This window comes from Anser anser (genome assembly GCF_964211835.1).
Source record: "Anser anser genome assembly, chromosome: 3".
Classification (NCBI taxonomy): domain Eukaryota; kingdom Metazoa; phylum Chordata; class Aves; order Anseriformes; family Anatidae; genus Anser; species Anser anser.
In genome coordinates, this window is record NC_139722.1 from 47,108,705 (window position 1) to 47,121,405 (window position 12,701).

Here is a 12,701-nt window from a genome sequence, read left to right on the forward strand (position 1 = left end):
GGCAATACTTCCAGGACGAGAACCAGGATTCTTGACACTTCTGCTGAAGGTGATACCTAGCTAGAATATACATACAAGTGTACATGCATGTAGACAAATATCAAATATATAAAAATATAAAATGTATTAAATATATAGGTATATGTGTGGATATTTTTGATAAGATTTCACATAGTAGCCAGACAACTTTAGAAAGCTATATTTTTGTTTTTAAAGAAACCTTCCACAGCTGCACTGGTGAAAGGGCTGGTTTTATATATAGGTTTTAGCTTGTCTGTTACTTTAAGTAACCTGTCAAGAATTTGGCTGGAGTTGACTTGGCAGGCACATGTAAAAATGTTTCAGTTGAACAGAGGGATGTCCAGGAATTTTATTAGTTTTCAAGACTGTATAGCCACTCAGTACATTTATATTTTTTTTTTATCTCTGTTACAGAATGTTTGAAATCTTCTTTAAATATATATATATATAGTCTCCAAATAAAACTTAAATCTTTTTTTTTGTTATTATTTTTATTATTACAGGGGTCTGTTAAATACAGATAAGTTCTGGAGAAGAATCTGCTGAAGTCTTAGATTCCCCAGTCCTCAGCACTCTTGACACATTGTTCTAGCATGGAGTTCAACTTCCCCTCTGAAGTATGCTCTCTTTCAAATTACTTGAGTTTGTTTCTTTAATAATGTCTCAGAATAATTTAGCTCCCTTAATATCGCTCATCTTCTACCTTGCACGGCACAAAACTAGTCATTCTGAGTTTGTCAATCAGATATAGAAAGCAAGCAAGCAAGCACACAAACACATTCCTTTATCTAAATAAATGGCTGATGAGCCATTTCTTCAATTATTCAATTCAGAATAATTGTATTCTTCAATTATTTGATTCATGGATTGAGGGAGGGTGCTGGTGGTATGTTTTCATTTAATACAGGAATCAAAAAATGGACTTCATAAAAATATATTTCATTTCTCCTTCTTACAGTATGCATTTGGCACTTTGGAGACATACAGCAAAAAGAGCTAGGAAATCTTCATTTCACAGAATCACAGAATCGTCTAGGTTGGAAGAGACCTCCAAGATCATCTAGTCCAACCTCAGCCCTAACACTAACAAGTCCTTCACTAAACCATATCACTAAGGGCTACATCTAAACGTCTTTTAAAGACCTCCAGGGATGGCAACTCAACCACCTCCCTGGGCAGCCCATTCCAATGCCTAACAACCCTTTCTGTAAAGAAGTTCTTCCTAACATCCAACCTAAACCTCCCCTGGCACAACTTTAGCCCATTCCCCCTCATCCTGTCACCAGGCACGTGGGAGAATAGACCAACCCCCACCTCTCTACAGCCTCCTTTAAGGTACCTATAGAGAGCAATGAGGTCTCCCCTGAGCCTCCTCTTCTCCAGGCTAAACAACCCCAGCTCCCTCAGCCGCTCCTCATAAGACTTGGTCTCCAGACCCCTCACCAGCTTTGTTGCCCTTCTCTGGACTCTCTCGAGCACCTCCATGTCCTTCTTGTAGCGAGGGGCCCAAAACTGAACACAGTACTCGAGGTGCAGCCTCACCAGAGCCGAGTACAGGGGGACAATCGCCTCCTTAGACCTGCTGGCCACACTGCATCTTATGCAAGCCAGGATGCTGTTGGCCTTCTTGGCCACCTGAGCACACTGCTGGCTCATATTCAGCTGCCTATCAACCAGTACTCCCAGGTCCTTCTCCGCCAGGCAGCTTTCCAACCACTCTTCTCCCAGCCTGTAGCGCTGCTTGGGGTTGTTACACCCCAGATGCAGGACCCGGCACTTGGCCTTGTTGAACTTCATGCAGTTGACCTCAGCCCATCGGTCCAGCCTATCCAGATCCTGCTGCAGAGCCTTCCTTCCCTCGAGCAGATCGACACACGCACCTAACTTGGTGTCATCTGCAAACTTACTGAGGGTGCACTCGATCCCCTCATCCAGGTCATCGATAAAGATATTGAAGAGGACCGGCCCCAGCACTGAGCCCTGGGGGACTCCACTAGTAACCGGCCTCCAACCGGATTTGGCTCCATTCACCACAACAATTTGGGCCCGGCCATCCAGCCAGTTTTTAACCCAACAAAGCGTACGCCAGTCCAAGCCACGAGCAGCCAGTTTCTTGAGGAGAATGCTGTGGGAAACGGTGTCAAAAGCCTTACTGAAGTCAAGGTAGATCACATCCACAGCCTTCCCCTCATCCACCAAGCACGTCACTTGGTCATAGAAGGAGATCAGGTTCGTCAAGCAGGACCTGCCTTTCATAAACCCATGCTGACTGGGCCTGATCGCCTGGTTGCCCTGCAACTGCCGCGTGACGACACTCAAGATAATCTGCTCCATGAGCTTCCCTGGCACTGAGATCAAACTAACAGGCCTATAGTTCCCCGGGTCTACCCTCCGGCCCTTCTTGTAGATGGGTGTCATGTTTGCTAGCCGCCAGTCGACTGGGACCTCCCCTGATAACCAGGACTGCCAATAAATAATGGAAAGCGGCTTGGCCAGCTCCTCTGCCAGTTCGCTCAGTACCCTCGGGTGGATCCCATCCGGCCCCATCGACTTGCGTACATCCAAGTGTTGTAGCAGGTCACCAACCATTTCCTCATGGATAGCGAGGGCCACATCCTGCTCCCCATCCCCTTCCACCAGCTCAGGGTACCAGGTATCCAGAGAACAACCAGTCTTGCCGCTAAAGACTGAGGCAAAGAAAGCATTGAGCACCTCAGCCTTTTCCTCATCTCTTGTAACTAAGTTTCCCCCCGCATCCAGTAAAGGATGGAGATTCTCCTTAGTCCTCCTTTTTGTGTTGATGTATTTCTAAAAACGTTTTTTGTTATCTTTAACGGCAGTAGCCAGATTGAGCCCCAGATGAGCTTTGGCCTTTCTAATTTTGTCCCTGCACATCCTCGCAACATCCTTATAGTCCTCCTGAGTAGCCCGCCCTCTTTTCCAAAGATTATAAACCCTCCTTTTTCTCCGAAGCTCGAGCCACAACTCTCTGCTCAGCCAGGCCGGTCTAGTTCCGCCTCGGCTCGTCTTCGGGCACGTGGGGACAGACCGCTCCTGAGCCATTAATATTTCCTTCTTGAAGAGTGCCCAGCCTTCCTGGACTCCTTTGACCTTCAGAACCACCTCCCAAGAGACTCTGCCAACCAGTGTCCTGAACAGCTCAAAGTCAGCCCTCCGGAAGTCCAAGACAGCGGTTTTACTGGTCCCCTTCCTGACTTCGCCAAGAATAGAGAACTGAACCATTTCGTGGTCACTCTTCCCAAGACAGCTCTCGACCACCACATCTCCCACCAGTCCTTCTCTGTTTGTGAAGAGAAGGTCTAGCGGGGCACCTCCCCTGGTAGGCTCTCTAACCAGCTGCATCAGGAAGCTATCTTCCACGCTCTCCAAAAACCCCCTAGACTGCTTTCTCTGGGCTGTGTTGTGCTTCCAGGATATGTCTGGGAAGTTGAAGTCCCCCACGAGAACAAGCGCTGACGATTTCACGGCTTCTGCCAGCTGCCTGTAGAACTCCTCATCCGTCTCCTCATCCTGGTTCGGTGGTCTATAACAGACCCTTACCAGGATGCTTGCCTTGTTGGCCTTCCCTCTGATCCTAACCCATAGGGACTCAACCTTATCATTCCCAGCCTCAAGTTCCTCAACATCAAAACACTCTTTAATATAGAGAGCCACACCACCACCCCTTCTGTGCTGCCTGTCCCTTCTGAAGAGCCTATAGCCAGACATTGCAGCACTCCAGTCATGAGAGTGGTCCCACCACGTTTCCGTGATGGCAACCAAGTCATAGCCTTCCCGCTGCACGATGGCTTCCAGCTCCTCTTGTTTGTTACCCATGCTGCGTGCATTAGTGTAGATGCACTTCAGTCGGGTCATTGCCTTCTTCCCCGGCTTTGCCATTGTTCCCCCTGGCACAGCTCCAACAAGCCTTCTTTCAGCCCCGTCCCCCTTCTTTCCTAGTTTAAAGCCCTCTCAACGAGCCCTGCCAGCTCCTGGGCTAGGATCCGTTTTCCCCTTAGAGATAGGGACCCGTCTGCGGCCATCAGGCCGGGTGCCAAGTAAAGCACCCCATGGTCAAAAAACCCAAAATTTCTGTGTTGGCACCAGCCTCTGAGCCACGTGTTAATCAGGTGGGCTTTCCGTGTCCTCTCAGTATCCCTCCCTGCTACTGCAGGGATAGATGAAAACACCACCTGTACTCCCGCTCCATCCACTAACCGTCCCAGTCCCCTAAAGTCCCGTTTGATAGCCTTCAGGCTTCTCTCATCAATATCATCACTGGCAGCCTGGACTATCAAAAGAGGGTTGTAGTCAGAGGGGCGAACCAGGTTGGGAAGCTTCCTGGCAACATCCCTGACCCTGGCCCCAGGGAAGCAGCAGACTTCCCTATGGGTAGGGTCAGGCCGACAAATAGGGGCCTCTGTTCCCCTGAGAAGGGAGTCGCCTACTACGATCACCCTTCTGTCTTTCTTGGTGGAGTCAGTCTTGAGGCGTGGAGTCGGCTTCCTCGCCCTAGGCATCCTCCTGGGTAGACTTTCTACCTCGTCCTCACCCACCAGTCTCTCAAGCTCCAGGGCCTCAAATCTGTTGTGTAAGGGCACCTGGGAAGGTGGGGCCGGTAGGGGGGGGCGTTGCCTGAAAGGTTGAGCAGGGACCTGTCTCCATCCCTCCTCAACTTCTATTTATACCTCTTCAAAATAGAGATTGAATTTATTTTATTAATTCTTGTTCAATCTACCATACTTCATAAGCTTCAGAAACACCGTTTTTAACACTTTCACATAATATTTAAGAAAATGATTATAAATACCTTGATTCTCAAACTTGAGTTTGACTGTCCAGGCTACCTTTTTTTTTTTTTTTTCGATCTTCAACTAATAATGCTATGATTTACTTTCTGATATTAATTCACTGAATTTACACTGAATTTAACAAAAAAATGGGGGCAGTTCAGAAGCTTTATTTTTATATTTAATCATCTCTACAAAATTATAGCTAACTCATTAATATTCAACCACATAATAAAACATTATTTATAATATTCAAATTTGTGTATCCAAATGTTCTCGCTGTCCTATTGTTCTCTTTAGATCCAAAAGCACTTTTTGTTTATTTAAAATTCATAAACATTTTCTCCCTTCATTCATTTGAAAGTTTTCCACTCCTACCACACTATCATGTTTTAGACCTAAAAAGTATAGCATTTTACTTGTTCAATATATTATATAGATTTTAATAAATGATTACATACACATGCATCGAAGAGAGCTGGCTGAATAATTCATAACAAATCTTTCCTATTTTTCAATTTACATGAATAATTACTAGGTTGTAGACTGTTCACAAATATTTTATTCTGAATATTCACTATTTCAAATCCCAAATTTATGCTGGTTTATTGGTGTGCAGGATGTAGAATATCACATTTTGCTTCCCCAAAGACTCAAATTCTTAACTTCATCACAAGACAGCAAAAGAGTTGGTACAATAGGCAACTACAGAGAAGGAGCTAGTCTTATGGAAAATACCCTATCAAACAAACTTGTATTTCAAGCACTGAAAGAACAGATTTGAAAGATAAAGACAGCTATGTAAGTGTAATATGCTTGATAATACAGGTATAGTATAATATGTACATGTAGCCATAGCACATTAAGTATTAAATGCTGTGAGTAGACATTAGCTTGTGCAATAACCGCGTAATACTGTGCCCAATTCTGTTCAAAAACTTCATTAATGATCAGGATGATGGGGTAAAGTGTGTCATCAACAAGTTTGCTGATGTCACAGAACTGGGAGGAGTGGCTGCCATCCAGTGGAACCTCAACAACCCAGAGAAATGGGCTGACAGGAAACTCATGAAATTCACAAAGGGTATGTGCAACGTCCTGCACCTGGGAAGAAAAAACACAATACACTAGAGGCTGACTGGCTGGAAGGCAGCTTTGTAGGAAGGGACCAGAGGGTCCTGTGGGATACCGTTAGACATCAGCCACCGCTGTGCCCTTGCCACACAGCAGGCTAATGGCACCTTGGGCTGCATTAGAAGCAGTATTGGCAGCAGGTCAAGGGTGGTGATTGTAGTGGGTTTACGTGGCAAGGTTTTGGTAGCAGGGGGCCATATGGGTGGCTTCTGTGAGAAGGATCTAGAAGCTGCCCCATGTTTGGTAAGGGCCCCACTGCTGACTAGAGCTGAGCCAATAAGTGATGTTGTTCTGCGCCTCTGAAAGAGCATATTTAAAACAGGAAAAAAACAAAAACAAAAACAAAAACGCTGCACCACACAGCAGCTGGGAGAGTGAGAGAAGTGAGGAACAGCCTTGCAGGCACCAAGGTCAGTGAAGAAGGAGGGGGAGAGGTGCTCCAGGCACCGGAGCAGAAGTTCCCGGTGGCCCATGGTGAGGACCATGGTGAAGCAGGATGTCCCCCTGCAGCCCATGGAGAAGCAGGATGTCCCCCTGCAGCCCATGGAGTACCACGGTGGAGCAGGTTTCCATGCTGCAGCCCATGGAGGAGACCACGGTGGAGCAGGTGGACCTGCACCGACGGAGACTGTGGCCTGTGGAAGACCCCTGCCAGAGCAGATTCCGGGCCGGACCTGTAGCCCGTGGAGAGGAGACCATGCAGGAGCAGGTGACCTGGCAGGAGCTGCTGCCTGTGGGGGATCCAGGTTGGAGCAGCTTGCTCCGGAGGGATGGACCTCGTGGTACGGACCCATATCTGGAGCAGTTCTTGAAGAGCTGCTGCCTGTGGGCAGCCCACACCAGATCAGTTCACCAAGGACTGCATCCCGTGGGGGGGACCCCACAGCACAGGGGACGAGAGTGACTGAGAAGGAGCGGAGGCAAAGTGCTATAGACTGTCCATAACCCCCATTCCCCTGTTCCCCTGTTCCGCTCGGGGGGAGGAGGTGGAAGAGGGTGGATGGGGAGGAAGGTGCTTTTAGTTTCTTTCCTTTGTTTCTCACTTCTCTAGCTTGTTAGTAATAATCAATAAATCTTACTATCTCCCTATGCTGAGTCTGTTTTGCCCGTCACAATAATTACTGTGCGATCTCCTCATCCTTATCTCAACCCTTGAGCCCTTTTCATCGTATTTTCTCCCGGTTCCTCTTTCAGGAGGGGGAGAGAGAGCGCGGTTGTGGTGGAGCTCGGCTGCCCATCTAAGTAAAACCACCACGGTGATCCTTCCTCTCTTCTCAGCACTGGTAAGGCCACACCTGGAGTACTGTGTCCAGTTCTGCACATAGAGAGATTTGGACAGTATGTGAGAGATTTGGAGAGAGTCCCACAAAGGGTCATGAAGATAATGAAAGGACTGGACTCATCTCTCATATGAGGAAAGATTGAGAGAGCTGGGACTTTTTAGTCTAGAGAAGAGGAGGCTTGGGGGAGGGAGGGGAATCTCATTAATGTATATCAATGTTTGAAGGGAAGGTGCAAAGATGGCAAAGCCAGGCTGTTTTCAGTGGTGCCCAGTGACAGCACAAAAGGCAACAGGCACAAACAGAAACACAAGAGGTTCCTTTTGCACATTAGAAAGCATTTCTTCACTGTGAGGTTGACTGAGCACTGAGGATGCCCAGAGAGGCTATGGAGTCTCCTCCTTGGAGATTTTCAAAACCTGTCTAGATGTGATCCCAGGCAGTCTGCTGTAGGTGGCTCTGCTTGAGAATGGGAGTTGGACTAGCTGACCTCCAGAAGTCCCTTGCAACCTCAATCATTTGTGATTCTGTACTTCTGTGAGTCAACTTGCTAGTAGATTTAATAAAACAGCCACCATCAGGAATTACAATCAAAAATATTTTTAGTTGATGTCCATCAGGATTAGTCTTACATTTTTCAACATTTTAGCAGTAATTTGGAAGAAAAACATAAATCATAGAATCATAGAATCATAGAGGTTGGAAAAGACCTTCAAGATCATCTGGTCCAACCATACCTCTACCGTGTCCAGCCTTTGCTCCCTGTTTGATTAAATTCATAGAAGTAAAAATTGGCATAAAATAAAATTATCAAGAATGAAATTATTCAAAGAAATTTTTCCTACTTATTAAAGTAAGCATATTCACACGCAATACATGTTAATAAAGCCAATAGTATAGTTTGGGAAGGAAAAAATGAACTTAATGTTTCTGAAAATATCTAGAAACTGGTAAAACAACAGTCAATGATAGTATCCATTATAGCTGTGACAGAAAAGAGCTGTACTCTTAAAGAAAAATAAGAGTCAATGAGAATAGAAAATAATTTTATTGTGATTTTAGCATGTGGAAACTAATTTTTGAATTTAGTATGGATATTGTGTGTCCACACGTAAAAATAGCTACTGGTCACATAGAAGCACAAATATACAAAATGAAAAACAGGACTGGAAAATAAGAAAAACAAATACAGCTAAGAAGCTTCAAGAGATCTAGTTTAGCAAAGAACACATTGAGACATAGTTTGTTTACAGTAGTTAAGTATCGAAATTTAAACTTAAAAAAAAAAAAAAAAGTTAACATCATCCTTGACAGTGAACAGTACAGAATATTTGAATATTTTGACTTTTCCTTTCCTTTCCTTTCCTTTCCTTTCCTTTCCTTTCCTTTCCTTTCCTTTCCTTTCCTTTCCTTTCCTTTCCTTTCCTTTCCTTTCCTTTCCTTTCCTTTCCTTTCCTTTCCTTTCCTTTCCTTTCCTTTCCTTTCCTTTCCTTTCCTTTCCTTTCCTTTCCTTTCCTTTCCTTTCCTTTCCTTTCCTTTCCTTTCCTTTCCTTTCCTTTCCTTTCCTTTCCTTTCCTTTCCTTTCCTTTCCTTTCCTTTCCTTTCCCTTCCCTTCCCTTCCCTTCCTTCCCTTCCCTTCCCTTCCCTTCCCTTCCCTTCCCTTCCCTTCCCTTCCCTTCCCTTCCCTTCCCTTCCCTTCCCTTCCCTTCCCTTCCCTTCCCTTCCCTTCCCTTCCCTTCCCTTCCCTTCCCTTCCCTTCCCTTCCCTTCCCTTCCCTTCCCTTCCCTTCCCTTCCCTTCCCTTCCCTTCCCTTCCCTTCCCTTCCCTTCCCTTCCCTTCCCTTCCCTTCCTTTTTTTTTTCGTTTTTTTTTTTCCTTTCCTTTTTTTTTTTTTCGTTTTTTTTTTCTTTCTTTTTTTTTTTTTCCCAAAGTACATATTCCTTTGTGGAAACCCTGTGTTTTCTGCATGACATGAAGTGTTCTTCAGTTCCCAAAAGGCTTTTCTAGCATAGGCAACATGTATTGTTGCATATACAGATCATCCTTAGTAATATAAAAAAATCAGTTTTTAGTCTGGCTCAGAGAAACAACTTGAATCATGAGAGCCCTTATAGCTGGACTGTTGTCCAGGCATGCCTCTTTTACACTTCATTTATGTGTATTGGAAGATTTAATTTCATCATATAACAGCACTAAACCCAATTTCAGTTTCTGATTTTTACAAAACACCATTTGTAGTGTTTCTAACTCACTTTAAGAATTAACCATTGAAACTGAAACCAGAGTAAATATAAAATCTTCATTACTTTGCTTTTTAAAATCAAGGAAGATACTGCTCCTTGGGGTGGTGAGAATTTTGCTAAGAACAAATTATTGGCTTTTATACCAAGACAAATGAATGAAATGCTTAAATCCAAGTCACACAGGAGGCTTGTTTCATGATAAAATGCTATTTTCTGTTATGTTAATCTATGTTTACTTCGGAAAAAAAATCTCACATGATGAAAAATTAATCATGAAGCAGTGAGAATGTTGGTTGAAATTAAATGATATTTTTTCCTGTTTTGGAAACGGTATTTTTTAGATAGATTAGTAACAAAATCCAGTCAACCCCACTTCTGAAACAAAACAAGAAAGAGAAGAACTGCAACCCTATAGCGTAGGCTGTGTTCATTTCTTTACCCAATAATCTAGTGGTTAGGACAGTCATCCAGTGAACATGACAGAATTCCCTTGCTTTTCGTTAGGGATCTCAGCCAGCATATCCAGTAAGAATACCCTAACCACTACCCTATAGTATGCTTTGAGAAAAGATGCTGTCAGTTTCTCCTAGGGACTCTGTCTGCTCTACCTTTACTAAATATTAAATAGTCATTGTATTAAAGTTTGGAAGCTAGGTAAAGGTTTAGACGACTGAACTACAGACCCAAAATTTTGCTTGATGTTTTAAAGAACACCTAAATATTTAATGTAGAGAACAATATCAACACAAGAGCCTAAGAGATATCTTAAAATCCGTGGTGTTGGGACTGCACTTTGGCTATAAGAGACAAATATTTCTCCCTCTCCTTCTCCCCTTCTTTTCTTCACTGAGAGTAAAATAAAAATAATAAATAAATAAATAAATAAATAAAAGTGTTTGAGATAGATTCTACATCCTGCTTGAGTTTTGTGACTCCTAATATACTATACAGAGTAAGAAATACTTCCTCTATCCGTTGTAGTTTCTGAATTCACTTTCATTACCTTTACTTTTATTAAATAGCTATCTGAACATTTCAGTAGTTCAAAAACATGTTGAAATCACTGTATTTTAATATCCCTATATGTTTTCCATTACTACACACACACACAAACACATGCACACTTAATTGGCAAAAGACAAACAAAAAGTAATCAGGACATAGCTGCACCTGACAGTAACAATCAGATAGCAACATGCAGCTAATCAGCATAGCCTGTCACAAATTGGGACACACTGGAAAAAAGCAACAACTGGTATTTCCCTTCTTTCTTATGAATACTTGAAATAAAAATATTTTTATGTTACTATGTTAGAAAGTCATTTCTTCCATATATTTCCTTGCTTTTTCAGTTTAATCACAAATACTTACCAGTATAGTTTATATCTCACTGATAATAAATTGGTCAGAAAAAACTTTAAATACCTTTAGACTTGTTAAAATGTGTTCATCTTTAAGGCTGTCAACATATATTTACATTCATGTGAATATCCTCTGTTTGTGTACGTTATATTTATCAGACAGAGACACATTGGCTCACTCTGTGTGTGATTTTAATTACCGGGTTGCTAGCATAACAGCACTAAATTATGTTTTACTAAGGCAGATCCAAAGAGACTGGAAGGTTGCCATTATCAGTCCATGAAACAAACAAAACCAAAACAAACCAAAACAAACAACAACAAAAAAGCAGTATGAAAAAGTTCAGAAACAACTCTTTCCCATAACAATGGCACTGAAATTTTTTGATTGACGGATTTTTTTTTTTTCTGCAGTCACTGAACACCTCTGGATTTTGTAGTTGACTAGAAAATGACCCGTGCCCTGTTAAACCTTAGGCAGTGAGTGCTAGGATATCAGCATCATGTGAATACTTTACCTATAGTGATGGATAATGAACTGCCTGGTGCCCGTAGTATATCTCATGCTGTTTTTCTGATACGTTTAATCTGATAGGTTTATATTTAAGTTGAAAATTGTCTAATATCTGTAATCAGTGAGGCTCCTAGAGGGATATCTAGCAATTCGTTTTAACAGCCTTTTGTGTAGCAGCAGTATTGCTGGATAGTTTTTGATAGCCTACTGTATTAAGACGTCAAGCAACTTAGCAATATGTTTTTGTAACAAGGAGACTGCAGTCTGCTTTTGCTTTTCAACCCTTCCAAATTTCTAATTGTGAGCCACCTGCTGGTAAATGAGTTAAACTGATTATAGTGAGTGCTTGAATAATAGCAAGAACTTCATAATTAGAAAGTCATGCTATTGATCTTGTTATGAACTGTTTTCATTAGAAATGTCTAGAAATTACCATTCCCCTGAAAATACTTCACAAAAATAGACATGCTTAATTAATTCTAATGCAAGGACAAACTCAGTCATTTGTTTTAAATTTTGAAACAAACTCCAAATAGAGGCTTCAGTTTTGTGTTTTATTTATCTTAGTGATGCAGAACAAAAGCTGAGCATTAAAATAAACAAGAAATATCAAAAACATTTTATGAAAATGGAGCTCCTACATGCTATCATTTAAATAAATTAATCCACAGAGAGAAGATATTTCTCTCCATATGGAGATGTCTGAGCATTACAGTCAAAGTCTTCTGTGACTTTTATCTTGTAAGGCAGCAACAGGAAGCCAAAAGATTTTAAATCATTTGATTTTTTAAAAAAGGTTTAAAAGTAAATATATTTAATGTGACCCCACACATATAATATTCCTTTTTCTTTTTTTTTTTTGTTCATAAGTAATTGTAGCTTTTACTGTGAGAATGTCATACTGTGACTCCTTTCTATTTTATTTTCCTTTGTTTTCATGTAGTGAAGTCTGATATGAGAGATATTAATATTGCACTTATCCAGGTTTGAGTATCCAATTACAATAGTCCACAATTTCTTGATATTCATAATCTCTGCACAAATGTGAATCTCTCTACTTTAATTTTGTGTCAGCTAAAGGAGAAAAGGTAAAACAATAGTAGTGTTGTCAACAGTAGCGTCAATAGTAGTGAAAATCAATATAATTGACTTTCTAACTATAGGTTTCTACAGGCCAGTGTCTCAGAATAACAAAAAATGGATTACTCACTCAGCACATTTCTCCACATATTCTGTATCCTTGTTTCCTAATGCATAACTCACTAACTCTTTATGAACTGCAAATTACTTCTGAAGAGGCTCTTTCTCATCCCATGTAGACACCCAGAATGTAGACACCTCTGACTGAGCTATTTTTAC